This window comes from Ochotona princeps, chromosome 20 (assembly GCF_030435755.1).
Source record: "Ochotona princeps isolate mOchPri1 chromosome 20, mOchPri1.hap1, whole genome shotgun sequence".
In the NCBI taxonomy this organism is placed as follows: domain Eukaryota; kingdom Metazoa; phylum Chordata; class Mammalia; order Lagomorpha; family Ochotonidae; genus Ochotona; species Ochotona princeps.
Window position 1 is genome coordinate 41082066 of NC_080851.1, and position 16365 is coordinate 41098430.

At 40.5% G+C, this 16365-nt stretch overlaps 1 protein-coding gene and 1 long non-coding RNA gene across 2 annotated transcripts in view; one reads left to right on the forward strand and one right to left on the reverse strand.

Annotated features, from left to right (window-relative positions):
* Positions 1–16365, forward strand: part of LOC101522773 (zinc finger protein 260-like) — a 793789-nt gene that overhangs the window by 311860 nt on the left and 465564 nt on the right. The gene's annotated exons all lie outside the window — the stretch shown is intronic.
* The window catches only part of LOC131482749 (uncharacterized), a 145117-nt gene that overhangs the window by 15548 nt on the left and 113204 nt on the right, over positions 1–16365 (reverse strand). The window contains exon 3 of the long non-coding RNA XR_009247260.1: positions 8869–8926. This is a non-coding gene — a long non-coding RNA (uncharacterized LOC131482749). The remainder of the gene's footprint in view (positions 1–8868; positions 8927–16365) is intronic.

The window sequence follows — 16365 nt, forward strand, 5'->3', positions numbered from 1 at the left end:
TGCTAGTGCACATGGAGTGTGGAGGATGTCCCAAGTGCTTGATTCCCTGGACTGATATGGGAGAACTAGGAAGAAGCTTCAACCTGGACCTGTTTTACCAACAGGCTTGATCAAAAGCGATCTTCACCACGACATATGATCATCAAGCTCTCTTTAATCAAACATAAGGAAAAGATTCTTAAATGTGAACATGGAAAAAGTCAATTGACATATAAAGGAATGCCAATTAAACTCACAGGTGATCTCTTACAGGAAACTACAGGCAAGAAGAGAATGGAGTGACATATTCCAGATTCTAAAAGAAAAAAATTGTCGGCCTGGGATAACATATCCAGCAAAGCTTTCTTTCATCTTTGAAAATGAAAAAAAAATTCTTCCACAGTAAAGAAAAGCTAAAAGAATTTGCCTCTTCCAAACCTACCCTACAAATGATACTTGAAGATGTTCTCTTGGCAGAGAAGAGGAATGGCACCTACCAAAACCAAAGGCAAACGGGAAGAACATCCCAATAAAATGGCAACAGAAGACTAAACCAATGAACAACCCATTTCTAAAATGACAGGATCAAAGTAACATCCATGTATATTAAACTCTGAATGTAAATGGCTTAAATTCAATCAAATGCCATCGATTAGTAGACTGGATTAAAAACAAAACCCATCTGTTTATTGTCTGGAGGAGACACACTTCAACAAAGATCAGCAGAAAGTATATCACATGGATTATGTTGTTTTCTTTTGGTTTCATCTCTTCAAAACTCTTCTGATTAAATCATTCAATGACTTGTAGATCATGCAATGGCATCATTTTCTTCAAGAAGGTTCTTGATTTTTATTTCTTCAGCTACACATTAGTCATTTAATAGCATGTTATTTAACTTCTTGGTGTTGTTAATTTCTTTTTTCTCCTGGATGTTGATTTTGATTTGTGGTTCTTCATTTAAGGGGATGTATAGCAGCTGTGTAATGGAGACTGTCATATCTGGTAACATGTCATTTAACTTCACGGCATTGTAAATTTCCTCTTTTCTTTCTGTTGTTGATTTTTTATCATGACTTTTCATTTAAGGGAATGTATAGAATCTAGCTTTGAAATGGAGACTTAACATCCAGATGAGAGGATGCAATGTGGTATGCATTTCTGCTTCCAGACAAAGATGGACTTACAATGAAACTGGTTACTATGTCTTGACAATAGGATTCTGGACTCTCTGCTCTTGTCCATGCCCGCAATGATGGACATATGACTGAGTATGAAGAACTATATGTTAGTAATGATATAGAGGAACTAGGTGGGGGGGAGGGAATTGGGAAGGGGATAAGGGAATATGGAACTGTATTATAAAGTGATAGCAATAATACAATGTAAAAAAAGAAAAAAATGAAATACAATGGATCACTAGGGACTATCAACAGCAGTTATAAACAAATAAATTGTTAGAAATGCTGAATTTCTGGGTACTCAGTATTAGTCGACAAACTGAATCAGAAAGACATTATAAAACTTGACAAAATCAACAGACAGTTACCAGTGAATTAGGACTAAATCTCTTCAAACCAAAGGTCAACACTAGGTGTCTTCACTACTAAATTCTACCAAATTAGCACATTTTCTAGAATTACTGTAAAAATTTAAAGAAAACAATTCCAAAATTATGCTAAGCCTAACAACACTGATATTTCTAAACTAGACTGAATCAGCAGTAGGAATATCTCCAAATATGACTATTTAAAATATAAATAAATAGACAAAAACAAGAGATGGAATTTCTCAGTAAAAAATGCAATCTCCATTACTGTACAATTAGTTCTCTGTATATTTACTTAATGCTTTTTCTGAAATAATTGCTTATAGTCCAGAAATCTAGTTCAAGAATCACTAAAATATCACAGACCAGTATACCTGATAAAATAGATGTAAAATTCTTATCATACTGCCCAGTGCGGTGGCCTTGTGGCCAAAGTCCTCACCTTGCTTGCCCCAGGATCCAATATGGTCACTGCTTCTAATCCAGGCACCCTGCTTCCCCACTTGGAGAGTAAACCATCAGACGGAAGACTTTCCAGTCTCTCCTCCTCTCTATATATCTGATTTTGCATTAAATAAGATCTTTAATAAAAAAATTATCATAATACATGTAAAATAGGGCCTGGTGCCACAGCATAGCAGCTAAGTCCTTACCTTCATTGCTCCGGGATCCCATATAGGTGCAGGTTCTAATCCCGGCATCCCCACTTCCCATTCAGCTCCCTGTCTTTGGCCTGGAAAAGCAGTTGAGGATGGCCCAAAGCTTTGGGACCCTGCACCTGTGTGGGAGACCTGGAAGAAGCTCCTGCCTCCTGGCTCCAGATTAGCTCAGCTCTAGCCATTACAGCCACTTGGGGAATGAACCATAGGAAGGAAAATTTTCCTCTCTGTCTTTCCTCCCCTCTGTATATCTGCTTTTCCAACAAAATAAATAAATATTTTTTTTAAAATGCATGTAAAATAAATGCAACATCACATCAATAAACTCACATGTACTAGCCAAGGTGCACCTAACTAGAGAATGTAGAAAATGGGCCAATAAATGAAAAAAACAAACCAAGTATTTCACATAAACAGGATGAAGGACAAGCATCATTAAAATCACCTTATAGAAAGCACTCAATGAGTTTCTACATTTATTTTGTAATAACATAGATGAAAGTTGAGGCAACCTACAAATATATAAATATACCCCAGTATACCTCAGTTGAGGTACATAGAAATAAGCCTCAAGAAAATTGTATCCACAGATAACAAACCTATAGCTATCACACAACAGAATGCCAAAAACCAAAAGCATTTCCTCTGGATTTGTAACCAAATTAGAATTATTTTTTGTTGTTATGTAATTTAATATTTACCAAAATCACGTAGGCAAAAAAAGGAAATAAAAGTCACAGAAATAAAAAGGAACATACAGACCTTATTTCATGGCTTCTCATTTATAGAAATGTACGGTGATGGAATATTGAGGTCTACCATATCCAGATGTGGGGGTACAATGCAAACTGCATCCCTGCTTCCCAACAAAAGATGGACTCCAGTGAAACCATTGAAAATGTGTAGACAATGGAATGCTGGATTGTTTTACACCCCCTGTACCAGCAATGTCGGGGCACACTTTAATAAGAAGCTGATGAAATTGTGACTCTATATGTAGGACTTTTCCATTATAGCAACATGGGGAAACTCTGTTGGGGGGGGTGGGAATTTTGGAAGGGGTAATCCCAGTCTATATGAAATGATACCACTAAATTCAAAAATTCAAAATAAAAATATAAGAAAAAAATGAATACTAAATAAGTTTTAATGCTAGATTTCCACTGATTTTATTAATAGTGAAACTCAACGAGTGTCAAGAGACTGTATTCAGCCATTAAAAAAAACAAATTCTTATTTGTTACAAAATAGATGAAACTGGATATAAAGAAAAGAAATTAAGCAAATGGAGAAAAAACTCACATGTTATCCTATGTCAATGTCACAAAAAGCTGCAAACTTAGAATGGCGATTATTACAGGTTGAGAAGAGTGAGGCCTAGAGAAAGGAAGGAAGTAGAACAGGTAGCAAAGTAAGTGAGACAACAGGAACAAGATCCAGAGTTCCATCCCAGTGCATAGTCACTATAGTTCACAGTAGGGTAAGGGTATGCAGGCAACTGGAATGGAGCACCCTGTGTGTTGTAAAAACAAAGATAAGTGGAAAGGGTTGTTACCTGGTTTACTTAGCTTATGAAGCACCTAAACTTAAATACTACACTGAACCCTATAAAAGTATTCAGGTACATGTTTATCAAAATTCACTGGATTTTTAAAAAATCAGAAACATCCCTTCACACTAAAATGATGTAGGCAGATGCCTAGTTTGCACTGTACCTAGGTAAGTGTTACACAGGTGGGAGAAAAGCAGCTAACACCTGGAGGGCATCCTGGGCCTGGTTAATGCCAAATATGTGTTAACTATACCAGTGTGTCACCATAGCTGCACACTCTTTTTCTTTTTTTCTTTTTTTCTTTTTCTCCTTTTGTGTTTTTAAAGATAAGTGAGAGGAACCTTGGGACTGTGTTGATGGAGCTGCTTGCAGTGTAGCGGCTGCTGGGGGTACCAGAGTCAGCTCACATTCAGTGCTTGGAGCCCAAACAACAGTCACCAATGAAAAGCGGTGACCGAATTCTGGGCTTGTGGGCTGCCAGAGCACCAACCTGCACCAGGTTTCTCCTGCTAGCAAACCGAGGGCAAGCCCAGGAGTCTTGAGGCATGGAATTACTACATAGGGACATCATGGTTAAGGCCACTGCACATGTAGGTAAGAAATGAATCCTGAGGGACTCCCAATGACAGGGTGACTGTACTTGCAGCTAAGTGAGAGGACTGAGACATAGTGGTTTGCAGGGAGAGCTGTATGGGTCAGACTGATACACCAACCCATATGGGAGTCCTGAGCAGGGATTCTTAGTAAGGAATATTGCTTACTGGGAATAATACCTTAGTAAGGAATATTGCTGACCACCACATGCTAGCCCATACAAAAGTTAGGGATGGGGATCTGTCTGACAAGGCTAGATCCCACTGCCTGACTGAATGTTGGAACAGGGATGGGTCAGGTTAGGCAGGGCCATGACATCAGCATGTGAGAGAACAAGGTCCAGAGGTAGATTCTGTGAGAGATATGTAGGCCAAAACCTGTGGAAATACAGGTCCCACTGGTTAGATCAAGAGCTGGGAGTGTGATGGGTTGAGCTAGGTGTGATCATAGAACCTGTCAACATTCGTGGGTACAGACACTGAGAATAATCCGGACAGGTCCAGGCTGCAGCACCAGCATATGCATCCTAAAATAAGCAGTGCAGCAGCATGGGCTTCAAATTTCATAAGCTCATACAAGGCCAAGATGGAGAGGCAGGCTATGCCAGTCAAGGCCCTAGCACCCACTGACATGAGTGAGATCAGGGTCTGGGAGTGGGCAGAGTGGGAGAACTTAGGAAACTCTCCTGCTGAGTCATAGCTCCTGCTGATGAGTGCATGATCCAGGTCTGAAGGTTGGGTAAGGTGGGTAAGGTAGCTCCACCTGTTGGCAAACATGTGGGTTGGTAGTGGATGGGGGTAGACCAGGCAGAGCCAAGCAAATCTTAGCTCACCGGCAAGTGCAGAAACCAGGCTAGAGCACAGGTCATTAGAGGCTTGGCTGTCACACTACCCACTTTCATGAGCCAGGGATGGGAACAGACTGAGCAGGTCTAGGTTACAGTGCCCACCAGCAAGAGTTCGGATTGGGGGCAAGCTGGGTCCCACCAGCCTCCAGTATTTAAAAGCAAAGGCCAAGACAGGTGAGGGACTATGCCAAGCTGAGTCAGAGCAACCACTGGCACAAGTAAGATCTATGCCTGGGAACAAGCCTGGTTGGGGAGCTAAGGGGACATACTGGCTGGGTTGTGGTTCCCACTGGGGGGTGTGAGGGCCAGAGTAGGGGGTGTTATCTGGTCTGGACATGGCTGCAGTCTCCTTGTGGCACAAGTTTGGACTAGGTCTGGTGTGTGCAGACTGAGCTAGACTCCAGCACCCACTGGTGCTCCTCAGAACAAGGCTTAATGTAAGATGAACTAGGCTATGTCTCTGTCCCTGCTGAGCTATGTATCAGCTGTGTCTGGGTGTGGACAATCCTGGGCTGCGCTGTAATACCCACCAGAAAAAAACAGAGTGGGTTGAAGGCAAGTCAGGAAAGGCCACTGCTTCAGAAAGACAGGAGATGGACAATGTAGGGCTGCACCATGGACCCGCTGATCTTGCATTTAGATAAGTTCTCATGGAGGAGCTTGTGGAATTCCTCCGATGGGACACAGTCCCTGCAGGTGAGTGGAACAACCACGACAGGGAGCAGCCTAGACCAGGCCAGGTTATGTTACCCAAGGGCATACCTTTGGCTCAGGTCTTGGCAACCAGGTTAGGACAGTTCATATCACCCACTAGCAAATCTGAGAGCCATAATGGTATGTGCATCATGCCGAGTTGGGCCACAGCACCACAAAATGCACATTACGGATAGGACTCTGGGGCTGCTTGGATTGGCTAGACTGTAGACCCCACCAATGTGAGCTGAAACTGGGAACAAGCTGGGCCAGGCCAGGCTGCAAAACTCAATGGCAAAAGCCAAGGTGAGCTATGCTATGCCAGATGGGCCACAGCATGTAACCATCACAAGTGAGACCCATGGCAAAGCAGGCAAACCCAGTAGTGCGGTGGGGGGTCTGCAGTGAGTTCCCCTATTAAGCCACTACTCCCACTTGGGAATGTGAGAGTTGGTATTTGCGCAGACCAGTCCAGGCAGGGCTATAACAATGGTGGAAATGTATGTTTAGTGGAAGAGGGAAAATCCAAGGTGGCAGATCGTATCTACTGGTACGTGCATAAGCCAGAGTGGGAGAGGGTTGGGGTGGTTGGGTTTTGCTGCAGCATCACCTAGCAGATGATGGCTCAGGCAGGGGAAAGCTCTTTCAAGCTCAACTGCAGAAACACCTAGAGTTCAAGATCCAGGAATGGGAGAGAGCCCATGAAGGAAACAGTGAACATCTCTCTGATAGACTGCAACACTCATTGGTATGTACAGAAGAGAGGGCTGGAGACAGATCTGATCCAGCAATATCAACCACCAACATGTGCATAAGCTGATTTGGGTGATGGAATGTGCTGGACCCTCTGTTGGCATGCACACACAAGAATCAGGTCGCCATCACATCAGATTAAGTTTCTTTGGGGATTCCCCCAACTGAATCACTGCATTCAGAACTCCAACCAAGGAGAGAACTGCAGGTTCCATGGACTGACCATGGAGGGCATTTGTCAGAGCCAGGCCTCCTCTTTGGCTTCAATGGAGCAGTGAACAGCATATTCAGGTGCACATGGAGGATATGACAATACATTGGAGCATGCAGAGCACACTGGGTACCATAACAGAGCACGAAGAACAGAACAAACTGATCAATTACACCAGACAAGTGCTGGAGGTGAATTCATGGGCAAACAGAAACTGTAAGATGGACTATATCAACCAGTGGATTCTGGACAGATTTCATTGTGCTTAGAATGGAAAGATCGGCAGTAATTCAGAACTGTTGAACTATCAAAACCTCATGAGCAGCACCCTCAGAGCATGCCCCACATCAGGCATCCTGGGATGGTTGGAGGCTGGGTGTGGCTTCTCCCTTTATCTCCTCCCTTCCCCAGACACAGAAAGGAAAACGAGAATGTGGAAATGGTGTTCTCACCTAACTTCCTGTAGCCTTGACCAACCACCCAAAAACAACTATGTAAAATTAACCAAAAATAAAAATAAACATAATAATAAAAAAGAAATTCAACAGTCCCCAATCTACAGAGTATAAAATATAGTGGGTTTTTTAATTCCTTAAAAAAACAATTTACTTACTTAAAAGTGAGAATTACAGAGCAGCAGTCAAAACCAGCCAGACAGAAAGACCTTCCCTCCACTTGATTACTCCCCGTGGACACAAGAGGCAGCAAAGTCCAGGACAAAACCAGGAGGCAAACTCCATTCTGATCCTCCACAGGGGTGCAGATGTCCAAGGAACTGGGAAATTTTCTGCTATCTCCCAAGCACATTAGAAGGGAAGTTGATCAGAGGGTGAATATCAGGGAATTAACCGGTCCTTACATGGAATTCTGGCATTGCATGCAGCAGTGTAATGTTATCAGAGAACATGCCACAAGGATTATTTAAATAAAAAAATCTGGTAATCAAAAGACAGAGGTTTCCACTGAACCTCCTCCTCATGCCATACCTGATATACAATTGATGAAGTCTGGCATTTTGTATAATGTAAATACCACTGCTGGAAAACTAACCTTGAAGCTAGATGGAAAGATAATACACTGCTTTTACAATGTCACTATTCAGCTGAAGGGAAGCATGCCAGAAAAACATGTTTTGGAAAAATTTTTTTTCTGAATGCCTTTAGCTGAACAGACTGACTCCAGGTCCCCCTCTTGCATCTCACACTTGTTTGGGGCAGATGTAAGTACTTATGCCACCACCACATGCCTGCTAGATGCATTAGTAGTTGGCTGGATTGAAAGGGTGGAATAGACAGGACTAGAACTAGGTGCACTATAATTACATGCATTCATCCCTGTATACTGACACCCTGTTATACTGTTTTATTCATTTTCTTTGTAAAGATTTATTTATTTTTTTATTGCAAAGTCAGATAGACAGAGAGAAGAGACAGAGAGACAGAAAGAAACATCATCTGTCCAATGATTCAACCCCAAGTGACTTAAATGGCTCATGCTGTGCCAATTTGAAGCCAGCAGCCCAGATATTCTTCTGGGTCTCCCACTTGAGTGCAGGGTTCCAGGACTTTGGGCCGTCCTTGACTGATTTCCAGGCCACAAGCAGGGAGCTGGATGGGAAGCATGGATTCCAGTATTAGAACAGGCATCCATATGGGATCACATTGCATTCAAGGCGAGGAATTTAGCTGCTAGGCCATGACATTGGGCCCATGTATTCATTATAATACCAAATCAAACTAGTGTCAATATATTTCATATAGGGCCCAGAGTGAATCATTGGGGGGGAAATCTGTCCCTCTTTCTCTCTGTATATCTGACTTTAAATAAATAAAATAAATAAATCGTTAAAATATGCATATATATGAAACAAAACCTGGAGAGAAAGTTTCAATCAGCTTTGATAGTTCCAATATTTTGTTATCAAATTTTACCTTCTTTCTCTCACATTTTTTTTTTATTATAGCTTAAAAACTATCATCATGATCCCCAAATACAATGTAAAGCAAGCTGAGAAGTAAACAAACAACTTACTGAAGGTGTGTTGGTGTTCTCCAGCCGGGGAAGCATGTTGCAGGCTGTAGGGCTACACCTGCAAGAGAAGGTAGAGACAGAGAGTTATGCATTGGTCTTGATTGTTCCTAGCCTCTTCAGCGGTTCCTACTGTGCTAAGCAACGTCAACTTGGAGGCAGACACAGTGGCTGGAAAATAAAAGCCATCAGCTTTCCTCGGCAAGAATAGTGACTAACAAGTGACAAGAAGGCATCCTTGATACAGTATCAATAATTTCAATAATCGTCAGTGATTAAAGTCAAGTAATCATTACGTTAATGCGAACAATTGCTGTTTATTTAAAAATAATGTTACTGGGACTGGTGCTGTAGCCTAGTGACTAAATTCCTCACCTTGCACAAACAAGGATACCATACGGATGCTGGTTTATATTCTCAGTGCTATATTTCCCACCAAGTACCCTACTTGTGGCCTGTGAAAGCAGTCAAGCACAGCCCTATACCTTTTGAGACTGCACCCGTTGGGGAGACTCACAAGAAGCTCCTGGCTCCTGGCTTCTGTTTGGTTCAGCTCCAACCACTGTGGTGATCTGGGGAGTGAGGCAGTAAATGGAAGATCTCTCTGTCTCTGCTATTGTAAATATGACTATCCAATGAAAATTTCTAACAAATTAAACAAATCATAATGTTACTGCAAAGCACTAACTTATTTTTTCAACAACTATTATTCAAATTACAAAATACCATAGATAACCATATTGTCTCAAAAATGCATGTTTCAGAAAAATAACTGGATGGTGTTAAGTATTTCAATATTTCTACATTCAAAGTAATTCTGTCTATAACTATATATGAAAATTGAATATAGTATTTAATCTATAAAGTTTTCTAGTAATTGTTCCAAATGAAAGTTCCCAAGTCTAACTCGCATTTATCTTTAACATATTGGTTACTCATTACTATGTCAATTAATTCCATAATGATGTAAATTTTTGCTGATGGTATGTTGGAGCTTTCAATTGACTGGGATGATACTCTGCTGGCTCTGTCTTCAGACCAGAGAGGGTATACCTAAGAAGCCGTTGAACTTGACTGGACAATAAGATGCTGGACTCTATGTTTGGTATACGCTTGCAATGGGGGAATCTCAACTGAACTTGAGCTGTGGTTATGCAACAAGGTGGAGGAATCCACCATGGTGGGAGGGTTTGGGGAGGGGTGGGGAGAACCCAAGTATCTATGTAACTGTGTCACATAATACAATGTAATTAATGAAGTTAAATAATAAATAATTAAAAAAAAAAAAAGAAAGTTCCCAAGTCTTCAATGACACTTCCCAGTTCCTAAACCCTCAACAACACTTGACTTTGCCATTTCATTTGCCTCAGCCCATAGGACATCCATAAATATGACAGCAACATAGTTTGAGAACTCTTTTTATTTTCCCTCATTAAATAGTTACATTAGGCAACAGCAAGAGAAAATCATCAGATTCGAATGAGTGAATGTCCTGATAAAGGAAGCTGGGCTGCAGTTTGGGATAGATCATATCTGATACCCAAATGCCTTTTTATGCCTACTGGCTGTGTAACACTTCCAATGCAGTATCCTGCTATTGTGCCTGGAAGACAGTGGGTGGGTTCTAAGAACCCCCTTGGAAACCTAGATGGATTCCTGTTGCTGGACTAAGCATGGCAGGACCCTGACATCTTGGAATGAATCAACCCAGTGATGAAACATCTTTCTTTTCTCTGCAATTTAACTTTCAAACATACATAGTATTTATAAAAATGTTTACAAAGAAACATACTGCATCTAGAACAACATATTTTAAGTAGATGTGTGGATATATTTTTGTAATAAAGAATTACATTTTAAATTCAATTAAGAGAACTTCGCAGACACTTCTACAACTGGCATTTTTATACATATTTGGGCATTCTACTTCTTTTTTCCCTCTATATCTTTACTTTTAATGTATTTTTTGCATTTCATTAACTTATTTCTTTTTATGACACAGTTTCATAGGATCTGGGATTCCCCCACCCCTCTGGAAAACTCCCCCCCATATTGAACTCGTCCATATTGTTACAGTAGTACAGATCATATCCAGTCATGATTCCTTCATTGCGGGCATAGACCATGCAGATTCCAGCATCTTATTGTCCAGACACATTCAACAGTGTCATTGGGAAACCATCCCTGGCCTGAAGTAGAGCTGGAAGAATATCATCCCCTCCAATGAAAAGCCACTACCCTTCCACAACCCTTCCAAACTCATTCTATAATGCCAACATCACCTTAATCCCAAAACCGGATAGAGAATTAACAGAGAAGGAAAACTACAGACTGATCTCCCTGATGAACACTGCTGCTAAGATCCTCAACAAAATCCTAGCTAATGGAATTCAAAAAAACAAAGAGATCATTCATCCGGATCAAGTAGGATTCATCCCAGGAATGCTGTGATGGTTCAATATTTGTAAATCCATAAGTGTAATACACCACATCCAAACACTGAAGAACAAAAGTCATATAATAGTATCAATAGATGCAGAAAAGGCTTTCAACAAATCCAACATCACTTCATGCTAAAAACTCTAAACAAGGTAGGCATGGAAGGAAATACCCACAACACATGAGGAGCAATATATGAAATACCCAGCATCATACTGAATGGGGGAAAATTGGAACCCTTTACACAGAGATCTGGAACAAGACAAGGGTGCCCACTATCACAACTGCTATTCAACATACTACCACAAGTACTCACAGAGGCTATTAGATAAGAAAAAGAAACCAAAAAAATTGAAATGGGACATGAAGTTGTCAATCTTTCACTATTTGCAGATGATATGATCCTATGCATAGAAAAACCAAGAGACTCAATACAGAGGCTGCTAAAACAGATGCAAGTTTGGTAGAGTGGCAGGGTATTTTTAATTTTATGATACACCCATGGGCTCCAGGGTTTGCTTTATCCCTTGGCACTGCAATATTCTATGCAGTATGACCAGCAGTGATATAACACACAACACCACAATGCAAGCCCCAAAGGTTAGGCTTTTTGAATCATTACTACTGAAAATATTCCCAAGTACTATTGGTGTTTGACCACAGATTTTTTTAAAAAGTACTCGTTTTGTAACCCTTTCTTCAAAAGACAATCACATTAATGTTCCCTTTCCCCAAAAACTCTGGACCTGAAACAATCACTATAATTCATGTCACTGATGTGTGACCATCCCTTATGGTTACACTTATATTCAAATGCAAAGTACCCTATAGAGGAAAACCATGTTTACTGTGGATTGGAGTTTGACATAGTAAAATACACTTGAAAATTTTGAAATGATTTATTGCATTCTTTCACAATGTCAAAAATCACTTAAAAGCTCACCAGATAATTTATAAATTAAACTCATCGTCCTTCAATTATGACCATCATCACCATCAATTTTCAAATATTTTTACCTTCTAAAACCTATTGGAGTCGATCATAGCGGTAAACTTTCTGCTTGGGATCAACACAACCCAGAGTGCCTGGTTTGAATGCAAGCACCATGCCCAATTCCATTACAGCTGCCTGCACAAGTCCACACCAGGGCAACACTGAAATGTGAAGTTCAAGTACACATCTCAGTTATGTTGAATACTTAGATTTAACACATAACTTTCAACCAGTAACAATTATTTATTTACTTGAAATGCAAAAAGAGCTTACGTCTGGTGGTTCATGCTACAAACATTTGCAAGAGCCAAGCTGAGTCAAGCCAAAATTAGAAAGCAGGAACTCCTTTTTTCTTACAGATTTATTATTATTATTATTATTATTGTTGTTGTTGTTGTTGTTATTGGAAAGTCAGGTATACAGATGAGTCAGGCCAAAGCTAGAAATGAGGAATTCTATCGATGCTCCCATAGGGATAGTTAGAAACCCAGTTTGGTGGAATGTTATTGCTGTCTATCCAGGAAGTTGCTAATTAAAAGTAGCCAAATCCTGAGCTAGGAATCCTGAAAGATAATATGGGTATTAACACCACTTGATAATCTTGCTGTACTGCCATACATGCCTCTTTACTACCCAGTTTTAACTTAATCTAATATGGTACAAGAATTTGTGTAGGGCACCAGCTTCTGACAATAATCTCTCTCCATGCTCTCTGTCCTGGCCTCTAAAACAAAAACACACAACAAGATGGCACTAGCATCCTGTGGCTAAGCATCCACCATCAGTATCATCCCATATGGGTGCTGCTGCAACTTGGGCTGCTCCGCTTACAATCCAGCTCCCTGCTAATTGCTAGGAAAGAAGCAAGGATGGTCCAAATCCTTGAGCACCTGTGCTTATGTTGGAGAGCTAAGATAAACTCCAAGCTCTTAACTAGCACCGGCCACCTTCAGCTAATGAGGACAGTTAGGGAGGGAACCACCAGATGGAAGATCCCTATCTGTCTCTGCTTCTTTCTCTGTAATGCTGCCTTTCAAATAAAAATACATTTTAACAGAATATATATTTCAAAACAGAAAAAGAAAAGACCAGTCCTCTGTGGACTTCTTCCTAATACCTGTAGTATTTCTGATAAAAGTCACTGCAAATGTGCTGCTTCGATAGAGATTCACCCACAGTGGACGCTGCATATGGTGAAGACGGGATCTAGGTGTCCTCAGGATCAATAAAGAGCCTCATCACCTTGGCAGGGCCTGGGCCCATACCTCTCAGCACCACTCAGCCTGAGCCTGATTCTGGCAAACAGGCAACTGGGCACAGAAAAAGCAGAGCTGTCATCTGCTGGCAGTCAGCAGGAGGTGGAGGTCTGTGTTCTCAGTTGCAATTGCCTGGAGGGCAGTTCACACCTGACCTGGTCATGATGCAGGAGGGGGGTGGGGGGAGAAATGAGTTCTAACTTCAAATAACACTAAGTCTTCCTGCCTTGGTCAAATCTTGAATTTTCTTCAAATATGTTTTTTAAAGAAGGTAATTACCAGAAACTGTGGTAACTGAATGTTTCAAAATGCCTTAGGTTCCTTTAGAAAAGGATGCGCATGGACAGAGGAAACACCACATGAGGGTATAGCAAGATGGGGGCTGTGAGTCGGCCAGGGAGTGACCTCAGCAGAAACCAAATCTAATATCACCTTGCTCTTCAACTTTCAACAATTAGAAATGCAAGATATTAATTAACTTGATTCAAGACACATTCTATAGTATAGTTTATGACAAATTTTCAACTATACTTCTTCCTGCCAATGAGAAAGAACCCACTATCAGAGGAATAGAGAAACCAAAGGTTATGACTTTAGATGCCTAACAATTAAAAGAACAACAGCAACAACAAAAAGTCAAATAGGCAACTTAAGTAATGATCTCAAAGGCCCAAGAAAATTAAAAACCATCTAGGAGTAGTAAAAGGAAATTAGAATTAAAGATTGGTGAAGAAATGAATAAAGCAGATTAGGCAATACTGAAGACAATGGAAATACTGATTCTTTGAAAAGACAAAATTAATAAGCCTAGATTTAGAAAAAGCAGGGCCCTGCATGGTGGACTAGCAGCTAAAGTCCTCGTGTTGCAAGAGTCAAGATACCATATGGGCACTGGTTCTGATCCTGGCAGCCCTTATTCACATCCATCTCCCTGCTTGTGGGCTGGGAAAGCAGTGAAAAATGGATCAAAGTCTTGGAACCCTGGAACGGTGTGAGAGAACCAGAAGAAGCTCCTGGCTTCTGGTTTTGGATCAGAGCTGCTCAGGCTGCTGTGGTCTCTTGGGGAGTGAATCAAAGGATGGAAGATCTTCCTCTCTCTCCTCCTCTGGGTATCTCTGAGTTTCCAATGAAAAGAAAATAAATCTTGGGCGTTGTGGCCTAGCAGCTAAAGTGCTCACCTCGAAGGCACCGGGATTACATATGGATGCCGGTTCTAATTCCAGCAGTACCACTTCCCATCCAGCTCCTTGTCTGAGGCCTGAGAAAGCAGTCAGGATAGCCCAAAGCCTTGGGACCCTGGACGTGTGTGGGAGACCCAGAAGAGCGCTCTGCTCCTAACTTTGCATTGGGACAGCATGGGCCATTGCAGTAACTTGGGAGTGAATCATCGGAAAGGAAAATATTTCTGTTTCTCCTACTCTTTCTATATATATATACCTGACTTTGCAATAAAGAAAAATAAATCTTTAAAATAAATCTGAAAAAAGAAAGAAAAAAGGTAGATTGAAGTACATAAAAGCAGAAATGGAACATATTAAAACTGCTCTCACAGAAGTATAGGTGAATCTCATCCTTTAACCCAGATAGAGAAAAAAAATTGTGGAAATAATACTCTTACCCACTTTCCTGTAGCCCTTGAACTTTTCTGCCATAATTATGTAAGGATTGTCAACAATAAAGAGAGCAAAAAAAAGAAGAAGTAGTATAATGGATCAGGGCTATCTGGACCAAGTGGGTTCTGCCACCGGATGTGATGTGACCATCCAATGTGGATGCCACTCCAAGTCCTGGCTGCTTCATTTCTCATCCAGGTCCCTGCTAATGCATGTTGGAATTCAGAGGATGACCCAAAGGCTTGAGTCCCTGTGCTGATGCGGGAGAACTGGAAAAATCCACTGACGCCTGCTTTCAACTTGATCCTGCTTTAGCCATTACGGTCACGTGGAGAGGGATAAAACAAATGGAGATCTCACTTTCTAACTCTCCCTCTTTCTCTATAATTCTACCTTTCATACTGATAAAATTGATCTTTACTGGGAAAAAAAAAGAAAAAAAATAAAAGAAATACAATTGATCACTAGGGATTACCAACAGTAATTATAAACAAATAAGTTGTAAATCATTTTGGATACTTAGTATTACCTTACAAAAGTGCATCAGAAAGACACTAAAAGCTGACAAAGCCAACAGTAACAATGAATCAGAAACACAATCTCTTCAAACCAAATGTCAACACCAGGTGTTTCCACTACTAAATTATACCAAATCAACACCAAATTTTCTAGAACTATTGTAAAACACTAAAAAGGAAAAAAAACAGTTCCAAACTTACTGTGCGCCTAACAATATTTAGATTCCAAAACTAGACTGAATCAACAGTGGATGACTTAAATTACATTTGACCGTGTTTTAAACTGAGAAACAAAATGTATTTGCTCAGTCAAAATACAATCTCCATTGTAGCATTAGTAATCATCCGTGTATTTGTTTTTAATGTTTCTTCTAAAGTACCTTCTTAACCATAAATCTAGTTAATAAAAATCATAAACCAGTATGCTTAATAAAAACAAAGGTAAAATTCCTTACATAATACACATAAAGTGAATTCAACACCAATATATGCACACATGATAATCAAAGTGCATCTAACCAGAGGATGTAGAAAATGGGGCAACAAATGCAAATCAACACACCAAATACTTCACACAAGCAGGATGAAGGAAAGCATTATTAAAACCATCTTACTGAAAACATGTAGTAAAATGCTTCATTTAATAACGTACATATATAAGTTGAACAAACCAAAATTTC